This window comes from Schistocerca nitens, chromosome 2 (assembly GCF_023898315.1).
Source record: "Schistocerca nitens isolate TAMUIC-IGC-003100 chromosome 2, iqSchNite1.1, whole genome shotgun sequence".
Lineage (NCBI taxonomy): Eukaryota > Metazoa > Arthropoda > Insecta > Orthoptera > Acrididae > Schistocerca > Schistocerca nitens.
Window position 1 is genome coordinate 566699628 of NC_064615.1, and position 16269 is coordinate 566715896.

A 16269-nucleotide genomic window follows, 5' to 3' on the forward strand; every position below is an offset into this window, starting at 1 on the left:
GCATTAATGAAACAATTTTTATTGCAAATATAGATGCGGCTGTAAGCCGTGAAACCAGTAGTGCGGTTAATTAAAACCAAGTTATACCAGCTGTTATTGGTGTTTTCATTCATCATACGTGTGTTAGTTATTGCAGATTAATATCTGGCTGTGTTTTGTTACGCAAGAAAATTCGATCAACGAGCGATTAGGCGTTTTCACATTGATATGGTTTTGGAAAAATACTATCAATTTTACTTAATAACTCAATGTCACCAGCATCTATAAGGAGCATCGTGTATTGTACTACAGCCGGCCTGAAAAATGTAAGACGCTTTCGTCCTCGAATTAGTTACCAGGTTATCGAGTCGCGGATTTCTTTTATCAGTGCGCGATTCTTTCTGGAATTCGCGCTCCATCAGAATGGCGCAGCCATATTGATAATCTGAAAGGTTGCCAAGCCAGAGCGCGAGGGCGCCTCCGGCCGCCTTTGTGGAGTCCGGTCGCTTCCGGACGACCGCCCTAATCCCAGCGCTCAATGGCCGCCATTGTCCGCCGCCTGCCCGCCTGCCTGCGTGCCTGCGTGGTCCACTGCTGCATCGTCCCCCACCCACGCCCAGCCGCCTTCGCTATGCCGTCCTCATTACCCTGGCGCCAATCACGCGTGACATGCAAATTCCCACTGTCCGCGTGTCATTAGCACGTGCACTTCTTGTATTGCCTTTCATTTTAGATCTCACTAATGTATTTTGCTGCCGTTGTCTTCAGTCTGTGGCGGACCTCCATCCCGAGACTGTTACTATCCTCAGAATTAACTATTGCTGTTACCGAATGGGTCACCAGAGCCTGAAGGCACTGAGCATCATCTCAAGGAGATGAAACAAGTTAGGGACATTAATATAATCCACCTAAAATTAACTGCCGTTAATAAGCTGTCAAGCATTGAAACAGTTAGTAGAATCCGACTATTCGGGAGGAATCCGAGGGAAATCGTAATCACTATAAATTACCAAACTTTCAGAAGTTACATAAAATCCAAGGAAGAAGCAGGTCAGTTTTTCGTAAATTTCTCGCACATCCAATGTAAATCATGTGGCGCACTTAAACTTCTTCAGTCATTCTCAGCTAACTGCGTAAGCACTTCAGTGATCCCAGCTACAAGTCAGAAACACACGAAGCTGTCACAAATCTTCATTTATTCTGCTTCGCACTTTACAGCGGATCTATGTGAAGTTGAATTAGATCCATTGTTAATCAGTAACACAGAATTCTAAGTGTGGCGTAATTATCTCTATATAATGCAAGTATGAACTAAAATTTTCAACAATATATTTGTAATATCAGTTTTAGCCGGCAGAGAAGGGATTCTTAGATGGACGTTATATTACCGCCGCGCCGTCGGCTGTAGGCTAATCATTAGTGACCAGCTACTCAACCCACAGGTCTTTTCAGCGGCGCAGCACCAAGTTAGTAAGATTAGCAACTGTCAAACATTTTCAAACATTTTAATACAGGGTGTTTCAAAAAGAATACACGTATTACAAAGTATTATTTTGTCCAAACTATCGATCGCTGCGCCTCGGCTCAGCTATTGGAGAAACAGATACATAGTCTAGTTTATATCGCTAGATGTCAGTTGTCTTTTGTTCTGCTTGCTAACCGTCATATGTTTAAAATTGCTACTCCACAGCAGAAATAATTTTGTGTTCTCGAGTTTGCGAAGTGCAAGTCCTTGATTACAGTGCAAAGACGTTTCAGGCTGGGGTACCAAATTGATGGGTGGAACATTCGCAGATGTTATCGACGATTTCCGGATACAGGATGTGTATGTAAAGGAAGGAGTCCTGGACGCCCTCGTGTGCCTGAAGAAAATGTTGCACCAATTCAAACTGCTTTTCAACGTAGTCCTTCGAAATCAACTCGTCGTGCCAGTCGAGTTACAACTGCCTAAAACAGCAATTTGGTGTGTTTTGAGACGTCGGTTGGTTATGAAGCCGTACAAGTTACAGGTGTTACAAGCTCTGCGTCATGATGACAAATGCAAACGTGTGGCATTTTGTAGAGAGATTCTGGATGCTATTGACAATCATAACACTTTCGCACAACGCATAGTGTTCAGTGATGAAGCGACTTTCCATGTTAGTGGTCAGGTGAACAATGTTCGAATTTGGGGCCTACAGAACCCACATGCAACCACCGAACATGTACGAGATTCGCCCAAACTCAATGTGTTCTGTGCGATATCCCTATCATCTATTTATAGCCCATTCTTCTTTGATGGAAACACGGTTAAGGGTCAGCAGTATCTCGCTATGTTACAAAACTGGTTGTTTCCGATGCTGCACGAAGACAACTTTATTTTTCAACACGACGGGCAACCCCTCACTAGAGTCGCCAAGTGCGTGAATATCTGAATGAAACTCTATCTAACCGTTGGATTGGTCGTCAAGGAGCTGGTGACTTAGCATGTTTCAGCTAGGCTCCACGGTCACCGGATTTGACATGGCCTGACTTCTTCATGGGGAGAATTTCGTTAAAGAGAGCGTTTATGTACCACCACTCTCACAGAACCTGGAAGAGATGAAGTACCTGATCCGTACTGCCATAACATCATTGACTAAGGGCATGCTTGCCAGAGTATGGGAGGAATTTTAGTACCGATGTGATATTGTTCGTGTCGCTGACGGAGGACATATTGAACATGTGTAACGTGAACGTGCGAGGTTCGTAAATGTGTGTGTAAGGTTTCATATTCGTATGTCTTAAAGTTTAATAAATGTATGTATTCGAAATACGTATATTCTTTTTGAAACACCCTGTATATTGAAACTATCTCCACATCGCACGAACATTGTTCTCGCAGTAATCTTTCTTCTTTTCAACATCGTCAACGAAGTGGCGCTCTTGGTTCGCTGAGGAAATTAAACATAGACTGTTGCTATTACCGAACCGTCACAGGCCCGAAGGCAGTATTCCTCGTTAATACTGTATATCCTGTGTAAGTCTCATCCTCTGTACGCAAGTACTGCGAACAACGTCCACTTGAACATGCTTACTGTAGTGAAGCCTTGGTCTCCCCGTACCGTATTCACGACACCTGCAGCACACTTCCCTCCACTACCAAATTAACTATTTCCTTCTGCACCATGACAAATCCTATCAAATCAAGATGTGGCACAAATCACTTTCTCATCGATTGAATTCTATGCTTCTTCATCAGGTATCACATCTACCGACACAATCTGCAGCGTTCTTCTGTGGCACCACATTTCAAAAGTTCGTATTTACTGCTTGTCCGTACTGTTACGGCCCAGTTAGACTTCAGAACAGAGTTACACTCCAGAAGAATACTTTTAGAAAAGGCTCCCTGTCTCCCCTAAATTTATGGTTGTTTAAATATTTCTCTTTTTCCTAAAAAATTGTCATTGCAAGTGCGTTTTATATTCTCTCTCATCCTGCGATTGTCAGTCATTTTGCTGCTCAAATGGCAGAAATCGTCGACTCCTACCAGTGCCTCATTTCCTGAACCAATGCTCTCAAGATCACTTAATTTAATTCAGTTAAATTCCATTATATTTGGTACACTTTTGTCGATGTTTATGTCATCAGTTTCTTCTAAGTTACTGCGCATTCCGTTCAACTCATCTACTAGGTCCTTTTACCGTCGCTGACATTGTAACAGTTTCATAGGAAAACCTTAAAGATTCTATTTCTTCTCCACGAACTTAATCACGTTTCATATTTTCTCCTTTATTTCCTATACTAATTGCTCCATGTACAAACTGAATTAATATAGGATTTAGGCCACAGCCCTTTATGATTTTCTGTTGAATGACTGCTCCCTCACACATCCTTCCACTCTTATAACTATAGCCAGTTGTATGTAGAAGCTGCAGATAACCTTTCGCTCCTATATTTTATTTCTGATAACTCAAGAATTTCGAAGTACTTGATGTATCAAAAACTTAATAGCATTATTTGTGTCTGGCCCCGAGAATAATCAGTATTCCTGAACAACTACTTTGCTACATCGTATTGTAGGGTACGAATATTTTCTGAAACTGACGATAACTCTGAGTAACATAGAATAGTTTTTCCGTAGAATAATGGATTAGGTTCGGCAGTTAATGTATAGAACTGATACAAAATCGACGATTAGTGATGTACAGCTGAAAGTAAAAAGAATCAACAAAAGGAACTGTGGCACGCAAGAACCCACAACATTGACAAGTAATAATAAGAACAAACGGTAGTTCTCTGAGTACATAAACACTGGACTAGTTATATGTATTGGGATAGTTCAGTGCAAGAAATAAATACCAGGGAGTGCTCAAAAGCAATGCCTCCGAATTTTTAATTTGACAACTCATAAAGCTTTTAAATTAAAAGAAAGGTTATTAACATTCTACATCTTTGTTCTACATGTCTACATCTTTATTCTTCATGTCTACATATTTGCGGCCCTCTGTCGCTAAAGGGATAGGAACGGTAGCGTATAACATGACGGTGTGTAACGTAACTATCTCGGTGCGTGAGAAACAGCGGGCTGTAATCGAGTTTCGAATTCGAAGGATTAGTCCACACACGTAGCACTTCATCTTTCAGCATGACAATGCCAGACCACACACGAGCGATGCGGCGTCGCAACAATCCGACGTTCTGGGTTGACTATCTTCGATCATCTTCTTTATAGTCCCGACTTGGTACCATCCGATTTTCATCTGTTTCCAGACCTTAAAAAACACGTCGAGGAGGTCACTTTGATAGTGATGAAGCGGTCGAAACAGAGGTGGTGATGTGGCTCCGCCAACAAAGTCAAATATACTACAGTGATGCTGACAAGAAACTGATCTCTCGTTGGGAGAAATGTGTTCATCGCCAGGGTGACTATGTTGAGAAATAAATATGTAGACATGAAGAATAATGCAATGATGCAGAATATTAATGACGTTTGTTTTATTTAAAACGCTTCAGGGGGTTTTCAAATAAAAATTCGTAGGCATTACTTCTCAGCACATTCATTACAAGTTCAACGAAAATAAAAGAGAAAATAATTTTATGATGACTAACTATAGAACAGGACGTAAACCTGAACACATTTGTGTATAAGAATTGAAAGACATAAACATGTCACTTGTAAATAATAGATTTCAGCTATCAGACGTCCTTTTGGAATTTTACTGGCAGATCTAGATTTCAGCTAGAAACTACCCATTCTCAATACACTATCATTTTTGATCAATGCATGTAATGCCTGTTGGTCAGGCTTCATCCGCAGTTCATTAAATGACCAACAGGCATTACATGCATTGATCAAAAATGATAGTGCATTGAGAATGGCTAGTTTCTAGCTGAAATCTAGATCCGCCAATAAAATTCCAAAAGGACGACTGATAGCTGAAATCTATTATTTACAAGTCAATATAACAGTTGCTGCGTGCAGCAGCCTTCGGAATAGAAGGTAACCTGACGAGACATAAACACATTAATTTTAAGCACATGGAAGAAACATATAATAGTGATAACATAGACTTGTCACATATCGACATGCATGCAATAGTGACGGTGTTAGTATACATTTGAGTAACTGTTTACTGGCAAATTACCAGTGTTGAATGAACCAGGGAAGGACGATGTTACATGCGAGTGGTGTGGTGAATTTTTTGTGCGTATGACACTGCGACAGTAGCTGTTTTAAAGTGATGACAAGCGTAGAACGTTGTTCTCGTCCGTGTCTTTAATAATATAGGAGTATTCTCTTGAAAATAGCTAACGGTTGAAATCAACTTGCACTGATTTAAATAATAGTGCCTATACATAACAGTCAAGCTGGAAATTGGAAATGCCTTTGAAAGAGAAAATTGCAGAGGATACTTATTGTGCAAACTAAAGCATCGACTGCACACCGACCAGCGCAGCGCCGTGAAACGGCATCAAGGAGGGCTGACCCTTGTGCCAGTGAAAAGAGCAGCCAGTGCCACACCACCAGGAAGACAGAGTTCGGCACCCCCTTTCAACGCTGATTTAAGCAGCCATCCATCGATGCACGGTCGCAGTTCGTCACAGACTTCGAAAGGATCAATACAGAGTAATAGGAAGACGTTACATAGCCTGCGTTCTGCGAGTAGTAACAGATTGTCAATGTAATTGCGTGTTGGAGGCACAGGAACCGCAGGAAGCTAAGTACTATTTCTTCCCTTAATAGAAACAAAACTTTCTATTAACCTGAAAGTACACTCCTGGAAATGGAAAAAAGAACACATTGACACCGGTGTGTCAGACCCACCATACTTGCTTCGGACACTGCGAGAGGGCTGTACAAGCAATGATCACACGCACGGCACAGCGGACACACCAGGAACCGCGGTGTTGGCCGTCGAATGGCGCTAGCTGCGCAGCATTTGTGCACCGCCGCCGTCAGTGTCAGCCAGTTTGCCGTGGCATACGGAGCTCCATCGCAGTCTTTAACACTGGTAGCATGCCGCGACAGCGTGGACGTGAACCGTATGTGCAGTTGACGGACTTTGAGCGAGGGCGTATAGTGGGCATGCGGGAGGCCGGGTGGACGTACCGCCGAATTGCTCAACACGTGGGGCGTGAGGTCTCCACAGTACATCGATGTTGTCGCCAGTGGTCGGCGGAAGGTGCACGTGCCCGTCGACCTGGGACCAGACCGCAGCGACGCACGGATGCACGCCAAGACCGTAGGATCCTACGCAGTGCCGTAGGGGACCGCACCGCCACTTCCCAGCAAATTAGGGACACTGTTGCTCCTGGGGTATCGGCGAGGACCATTCGCAACCGTCTCCATGAAGCTGGGCTACGGTCCCGCACACCGTTAGGCCGTCTTCCGCTCACGCCCCAACATCGTGCACCCCGCCTCCAGTGGTGTCGCGACAGGCGTGAATGGAGGGACGAATGGAGACGTGTCGTCTTCAGCGATGAGAGTCGCTTCTGCCTTGGTGCCAATGATGGTCGTATGCGTGTTTGGCGCCGTGCAGGTGAGCGCCACAATCAGGACTGCATACGACCGAGGCACACAGGGCCAACACCCGGCATCATGGTGTGGGGAGCGATCTCCTACACTGGCCGTACACCACTGGTGATCGTCGAGGGGACAGTGAATAGTGCACGGTACATCCAAACCGTCATCGAACCCATCGTTCTACCATTCTTAGACCGGCAAGGGAACTTGCTGTTCCAACAGGACAATGCACGTCCGCATGTATCCCGTGCCACCCAACGTGCTCTAGAAGGTGTAAGTCAACTACCCTGGCCAGCAAGATCTCCGGATCTGTCCCCCATTGAGCATGTTTGGGACTGGATGAAGCGTCGTCTCACGCGGTCTGCACGTCCAGCACGAACGCTGGTCCAACTGAGGCGCCAGGTGGAAATGGCATGGCAAGCCGTTCCACAGGACTACATCCAGCATCTTTACGATCGTCTCCATGGGAGAATAGCAGCCTGCATTGCTGCGAAAGGTGGATATACACTGTACTAGTGCCGACATTGTGCATGCTCTGTTGCCTGTGTCTATGTGCCTGTGGTTCTGTCAGTGTGATCATGTGATGCATCTGACCCCAGGAATGTGTCAATAAAGTTTCCCCTTCCTGGGACAATGAATTCACCGTGTTCTTATTTCAATTTCCAGGAGTGTATTTTGTACGGGTGATTTTGGATTCCTGTCACCGGCTATCGCAACTTCTCTCGTCCCTTGTTTGTATCAGTTCTGACTCACACAGTAGACAATATTATGCGGACAGTATATCGTGGCAGTCGGGAGCGACGGTAAACAAACCAGAACTTAGACTGCCGAGAGGACAGGACCGGTGCGGGGAAATAAGGCCCGCCTCCCTTTCGAAGGGCTGCCATTCTACGTTCGCGTTCTGTGCTTCCACAAAGGCGGAACTGACATAGGGATCGCTGATTCCTATTGTTGTGGTGAGAGACACATTCGAATCCCTTTGTGCACTAGGATTAGTCTCTTCACTCAGTTGAAAATAAGAAAAGAAAACAAGCAATCCACAACACAAAGTAAATTGGAGTACACAAAGCATTTGGTAGTGGCTAAAGAAAGCTCACAGGCAAACGATTCTTTTCGAAGACGTCAAGAATTTCGTTCAGAACTGGTTCACAACACGACGCCCCAAGAATTTCACGAGATCACCATTCACCGCTTTGTGCCGCAGTGGAACAAGTGGGCCATATTCTGGCTTAGAAATAAAGATACTAGTTTCTATTTGTAGGCCTCCGGCTAATGTTCCATTTTAATGCTGCTTGCGCAAACAAAACAATAAGAAACAGGAATTGATTTCAGTCATCCAAGTTATTTAGTGCCAAATTTTCTAAAAAATGCAGAGTACGACAGCCATCGTCTTCAAGACTGAGTTATCATCAGTGATGAAGAAAAATGGAAATGTGACAAGGAAGTGGCATTAACATTCAAGTCTAGAGTTACAAATGGTTCAAATGGCTCTGAGCACTATGGGACTTAACATCTGAGGTAATCAGTCCCCTAGACTTAGAAACACCTAAACCTAACTAACCTAAGGACATCACACACATCCATGCCCCAGGCAGGATTCCTGACTGAAGCGCCTAGAACAGCTCTACCACAGCAGCCGGTTTTTGAATTACAGTTTTCACATTTCTGTCATACTTTCAAAAATTAAAAATAATTCTAGAGAAATAGAAATATTTAGTTTACGAACTGCAGGCTTTCAAGTTCCAAATAACTGCACTCGGAAAGGAAAAAGAGAGAGAGAGAGAAAGAGAGAGAGGATAGAGTAGGGATGTATCGAAAGTACGGTCTACAGAGGAGACGCAATGTTGTGCGGCAAAAGAAGAAGATGACGTCCACGACGGAAAAATAGATAATCCTGTAAAGCGTAACCAATTTTAGAGACTTGTGGATTATTTCAGTTCATGTAAGAAGTTGATGTGATACCTCCACGGTTATTAAAATCAAACAAGTATAGGAACTAGCAGATTATTTGATCGGATGTCCAAAATCGATGAAACAAGACAGATTCATTAGATTCAGGTCATGTTAAGACTATAAAAAAGTCACGAGGCGCAGGGTAAAGTTTCGCTTTAGGAAAGACAAAGGTGCAATAGAAACAGTTTAGACATTATATTCATTAATAATAACCAAATAATGACAAAAATATTAGATCACGTATCAACAGCGAGACAAATAAGGTATGAGAAGAACTGATTAGTACAGATATTCAGTAATATACCACCGCATCGGAGATTAAAACTGCGAGCTAGCCCACGGTTCTAGTCCTCAAGAAAATTTCAAAAAAGAGTAAAAGAGTCATTCTAGAAAATAAGTAATCAATATAAAAAAATTCTGGGCTCAAAATAAAGGTACCTCGGGCAACAAAAATTCCGAAAGTGGAGGAAATTGCTAATCGCATTGACAAAAAGTGCGCTCTTATACAACTAATAAAACCTTAATTGAGTACAGAATTTTTGATATCGGAAATGGAACATAACTAATTTAAATCTCTATACGAAATTATCGAGGATGTAGTCAGCGTAACAATAGCTTTTTATGCAGACGTAGTATTACGTTTACATACCAGTCACATAGTATAAACAGATCTGAATTTTTCCAGCAATAACATATCTTCGTAGATGCGGTAGGTTAAACAGAGCTTCGGGTAAAAAGTGACCAACATGAGACCGGCCTCTACGCAAATGAGTAAAATAAAATCAAATATTCAGTATTATCGCCTGTGAAGCGGAAGTACTTTTCGAATCAGCAGAACTACTATTGACAGCTGTTTGACTGTACACTTCTCGAAAAAATCAGAACAGCTGATGTTAGCAAGGCTACAAAGCACCCGCGACCTGGAGTAACAGTTCACAAGCAATCCTGCAAACTTTTCGTGAAACATCAAAAAAGTGGTTCAAATGGCTCTGACAAGGGAACCTCCCCATCGCACCCCCCTCAGATTTAGTTATAAGTTGGCACAGTGGATAGGCCTTGAAAAACTGAACACAGATCAATTGAGAAAACAGGAAGAAGTTGTGCGGAACTGTGAAAAAATAAGCAAAATATACAAACTGAGTAGTTCATGGGAAGATATGTAACATCAAGGACACTAGGAACGCAGGAGCTCCGTGGTCTCGTGGTGACGTGGGCAGCTGCGGAATGAAAGGTCCCTGGTTCGAATCTTCCGTCGAGTGAAAAATTTTAACTTTTTATTTTCAGTTTATGTGACAAACTCTTATGTTTTCATCACTTTTTTGGGAGTGGTTATCACATCCACAAGAAAACCTAAATCGGGCAACGTAGAAGAATGTTTTTACCCATTCGCCAAGTGTACAAGTTATGTGGGTCGACAACATATTCCTGTCATGTGACGCACAGAATATATCAGACGTGTTTTCCTGTGGAGGAATCGGTTGACCTATGACCTTGCGATCAAATGTTTTCGGTTCTCATTGAAGAGTCACGTTCTTTCGTCTACTAATCGCACGGTTTTGCGGTGCGGTCGAAAAACATAGACACTAAACTTATTACAGTGAACAGAGACGTCAATGAACGAATGGACAGATCATAACTTTGCGAAAATAAAGAAAAATTTTTCGCTCGAGGGAGACTTGAACCAAGGACCTCTCGTTCCGCAGTTGCTCACGCTAACCACGGGACCACGGCGCTGCTGCGATCAGATCATGCTTGATGTTGGCTATCTTCGCATGGTCTACTCAGTTTGTATATTTTGCTTATTTTTTCATAGTTCCACACAACTTCTTCCTGTTTTCTCGATTGATCTGTGTTCAGTTTTTCAAGGCCTATCCACTGTGCCAACTTATAACGAAATCTGAGGAGGATGCGATGGGGAGGTTCCCTTGTGAGCACTATGGGACTTAACTTCTGAGGTGTTCAGTCCCCTAGAACTTAGAACTACTTAAACCTAACTAACCTAAAGACATCACACACATCCATGCCTGAGGCATGATTCGAACCTGCGACCGTAGCTGTCGCTCGGATCCAGACTGAAGCGCCTAGAACCGCTCGGCCACTCCGGCTGGCGCCATATCTCAAACATTAATAGTTTTTTATACAACGGTGTTTCTGTAAAAGACCAGTTGTATGTAAATTAAATCTTTATCTAAGAAATAACCGTACCTTCCATTACTCCATCTCTGTCTTAGTTATTTTGGATGACTTGCTGTCTTGCTAGTCTGTTTTGGCAGCTTTACGCGTGGAGAAAGTAACTATAATCTCCGACTTCATGCGTTGTTTATAACACAGAAGTTATAATCATGTAACAATCAAGCTCTTAAGGTCACAGGAACCATCACAAATCACGTACTAGAGACATATTCATCTACATAAGCTACACACAGACCAATCACGACATAATCGTTTGTAACATAATAGACTTTACCTCTGAGTTATTCAAACTTTTCCCAACAAAAGTTCTTTAATTTGACTGGCGCGGTTTTCATGTTCTTGAGAACACGAGCCACTCCTCGACTTGTGCTATTTATGAAGCTCCTAAAGCAGATGGAAGTTGGAAAGAAGGAAATTCCTTTCTATTGGTGGCCTGTGTTAATTCTTGTACGGGAGATCGCTGAGGCCCGCCGAGGAAGTTGACCCACTTTGGCGAGAAGTCGAGGAGCTCCGCACTTCCACGGGAGAAGTTCCGCAAAGGGCAAGGCGAGGAGCAGACGCTTGAGATCGAAGCAGAGGAATTTGCTTAATGGCATTAAATTATAAGATCACAACGAGTACTATTATCGCTCAAATAATATTAACTTCTCTCCTTAATGTGCCCGTAAAACTGAAGCTGATGTAGAAAGGAAACAAGCGCAAATTGGAGAGCAATTACAGATTATTGGACTATTTCACAACATTTTCATCTACACTGAACACCAAAGAAAGTTTTAGCACTGGCCAAATGTGCATCCCTTTTGAATCCAGTGTGCAATTCTGCTTACATCCAACAGTAGACACATTTCGCTATGCGCCATAGGCCAAACATGACGTGATATTCTCAGTGGAAATGGTGATCTCATTTCTCATGCCTGCCAATGAAGTTAAAAGTAAATGATTATAGACTGATGAATAACACCAGTATTATATAATAACACACTGGAATCACACAAATAACGCACTGACTTGTATAGTGACTGCGGGCTACAATCAATGCGCATTCCCTGCAGCGATATCGTAATTGTTGAATTTTCATGAGGCAGTCGTAATTTGTTACTTATCACTTCGAGAAATAAAATTACGTTTTTCCCAGATACATCTTGAAACATCCCCTTAGAAAAATTAAGAATGACTGTGCTCGTAAACCTCTTACGTTATTTGATTTTCAAAGAGCTGAGCAAAACTGAACGTACTCAGACATTTGTCTCCTTCCTTATTCTGATCATCACTAAACTGACACACAATATTATTTTTAGCGCAACGCAATCCGACTTTCAATAATCCCTACAAAAGAATGGCCCTGACTAACAATAACCTATACCTTTCATGAATCACTTACCTCACAAAAAATCTTCGTTACTCAAACTACTGCAATACAGCGAGCGCCAATACTGTCAGATAAATAAAAGATTCTAACTACTGAAGGCACTAACACTGATAGGCATAGTTAGCAAATGAAAGATTTTGATGGAGAACAAACAATGTATTTATGTTAATAGTGTTCAAAAGTCATAATATATATATATATATATCAGTTCATGACATCCATTCTTACAAATATCCTTTTTCTGACGGACACACGTCCAGATCGTCCGCTCTCAAAACTCTGCAATCTCTCTCCCCACATCCACTACTGCTGGCGGCTCACCTCCAACTGCGCAACGCTACGCGCTGTTCACATCCAACTGCCTAACACTACAATAGCAAATATTCCAACAATGCAAACCAGCCACAGACTGCACACAGCACAATCAGTGATTTTCATACAGAGCCCTACATGGCGTTACCAACATAAAAACCTAAACAGCCTACTTACAATGTCTGCAGTACTGTTACTCATTTAAATCCCAGTGCTACCTTACAGTGGTCTCAAGCGGAACCAAAGCAAAATGGCAGAGACCGTTTATAATGTGGAGGATCGCACGATGTTTCGTTTTATATTCTATTATTTTATTTTATTGATTTATTTACCTACGGAAGATAAGCCATCAGGCTCCTGTTACATATAATCAAGCATTCTTCGTATTTTGTACACTGTTGCCAAAAAATCGCAACACCAAAAGATTATTAATGTACACTAACGAAATTTCGGGAATATACTTTTCTGGGTAACATATTTAAGTGATTAACATTGTAGTATCACAAGGTAACGTAAGCGCGAGATAAGACATTGAAATGTGAAATGCTGACACATTAATAAGCTGTGTAATCGCAGGATGTTCAAATGGCTCTGAGCACTATGGGACTTAACATCTGAGGTCATCAGTCCCCTAGAACGTAGAACTGCTTTAACCTAACTAACCTAAGGACAACACACACATCCATGCCCGAGGCAGGATTCGAACCTGCGTCCGTAGCGGTCGCGCGGTTCCAGACTGAAGCTCCTAGAACCGCTCGGTCACCGCGGCCGGCTAGCAGAATGTTAAAAGCAAGAATGCACCCATGCATGCATTGTGTTGTACAGGTGCAAGCTGTCAGTTTGTGGGATGGAATTCCATGCCTGTTGCACTTGGTCGGTTAATGCTGGTTGTGGATGACGCTGGAGTTGGCGCCTGACGATGTTCGATATGTGCTCGACTGGAGACAGATCTGGTGATCAAGCAGGCCGAAGCATTATGTCGAAACTCTGTAGAGCGGTATGTTGGCGAGCGTTATCCTGTTAAAATATACCGAACGGTACTAGGCGCTTCAGTCTGGAACCACGTCGCTGCTACGGTCGCAGGTTCGAATCCTGCCTCGGGCATGGATGTGTGTGATGTCCTTAGGTTAGTTTACGTAGTTCTAAGTCTAGGGGACTGATGACCTCAGATGTCAAGTCCCATAGTCCTTAGAGCCATTTTGAAACTGTTGAAAATACCACCTGGAATGCAGTTCATGAATGGCTGCTCAGTAGGTCGAATCACCAGACTGGGGTACAAAGTCGCAATCAAGGTGCCCCTGGTGTCGTAATAAATCGTATCCCAGACCATAACTCCAGGTGCAGGTCCATTGTGTCTAGACTGCAGAGAGGTTGGGTGCATCTCCTCAGCTGGCCTCCTCTTAACCAACACCACCACTGGTACCGAGGCAGAACCATCTTTCATCAGAAAGCGTAACAGACCTCCACCCTGCCCTCTAATAAGTCTTCGCTTGCCTTCAATGAAGTACCAAATAGTGGTGGTTTGGGGTCAGTGGAAGGCACAGTTCAGGGTGTCTAGCTGGGAGCTGACCTTGAAGTAACCGATTTGAAACATTTCGTTGCGTCACTGTGGTGCCAATTGCTGCTCAAATTGCTGATGCAGATGCAGTACGATGCTCCAGAGCCATACACCGAACACTATCGTCTCTTCTCTCATTAGTGTCACTCGGTTGTCCAAAGCCTGGTTTTCTTGTGTTCGTACGTTCTTGTGACCACTGCTTCCAACAATAATGTACAGTGGCTACATTTACATTCATGAGAAGTTTTCCTGCATTATAGCTGAAGAAACCCCTAACTTCTCGTAGCCCTATTACACGATCTCCTTCAAACTCAGAGAGGTCTTGATAATGGCGTCTTTGTCGCCTTAGAGGCATTCTTGACTAACGTAACCTACCACGTCCATTCTCAACTGGCTTGAAATTTGAATAGACATCATCTCTCAGATGTAGAAACACGCCTACCAAGTTTCGTGTCACAGAACTCTTTCTTGGCTGCAATTTTTTCTCCATGAGAGTGCTACATTTACTATGAAAAGCATGTTGTGGGCTGAAAGTTAACTAACACTGGCAGGAGTCACCAACAGAAAGCTACTGTTGGCAGGAGTTGGCAACTGAAAACCAACTCTTGTGTTTTTTCACTAACTACAAAAGCAAACAAAAATGTATCTGAATTGCATGTAACTGATTGTAGCCGTATATGCGGCGAGTCGTTGTGAAAACACATCTGAACATGAATCATGTGTCGACAACAGTTAAACTTCATAAAGACCGCGAAAAAGACTCGTGTGTCGAAAAAAAGAGCTAATTAGTCAGTATTGCAAGTGGAGTAAGTGGGTGTGCACAGATTATGAAGTTGTTAATGTAATGGAATTCAGCTGGTGGCGTGTGCTGGTGACGCTGCTGCCTTCGCCGTTAATCTGCTGAACAAGTAGTTACCCAGGAATGTTGAAAAATCATGCAACGCAAAATATAATATTCGGTGTGTTGTGAAACGTACCCGGTGTTTATGTGTACCGATGCAGTTAAACAGAAAGTGCAGTCATAGTGTGGCTTGTAGCATTTTGTGAGCTAATGTAACGAACTGGAGCCAAAGTATCAAGGAATATTTGAAAAGAAGCAAGCCATCGCGCCTGATTTGTTGATAGTTCCCTCTATTAGGAATCCGCTCCTTTTGTGGAATACCCTGTCCAAAAGATGCGAGACTGAATTAACCAAAAAAAAAAAGAGAATAGTTAAGATGGTGATTCCCCCCTCCCCTTCAACTTGGGTTCAACGCACATAACTTTCATACAACCATGTGAAACTTTTAAAAAAATCTTTCTTTGGGATATTGTACAACTTGCGTGACACACTGCTCTGCGCTTTGGCATTTTGTGGTGATGGTATTGATAACATGTCTTGTCACACACGACGACTTCTCCAGATAAGAATTCTCCACATGTTGCCTCTGAATCAAGTTGAGGCAAGGGTCCACGCGTTGTTGCATATTGTCACGATATGCAGGACAGACAATGGACACATTTTTTTCTTCCTCAAAGCATTGTGGAGAATGTCTTGAACATTTGATTTATAGATGTTGCTCCATCGCCATTTGTGACACAAGGACATTGACATAGCACAGCCATCGTTCACTACTTAACACTGCCTGTTCACAACTGAGTGGTGGAATGCACATCTCTTTTTTACGGTTGTTAGCTTAATCTGCCACCGTAGTTACTGCGATGACATAGCTTATAAGTCATAAATAAAATCAGTCTCGGAACTTTTTGGACAAACAGTGTATGCATACGTAAATTGAACTTCTTCAGTCAACGTCGAAATTCAAAATGAGTACAGCTATACTAATAAAAAAATTGTTATCAAAGAATCGAAATTACTTGCATGATGCGATGCTTTACAGTCTAACATGATCATGGGTGGCAATAGCATGTATGAACTTT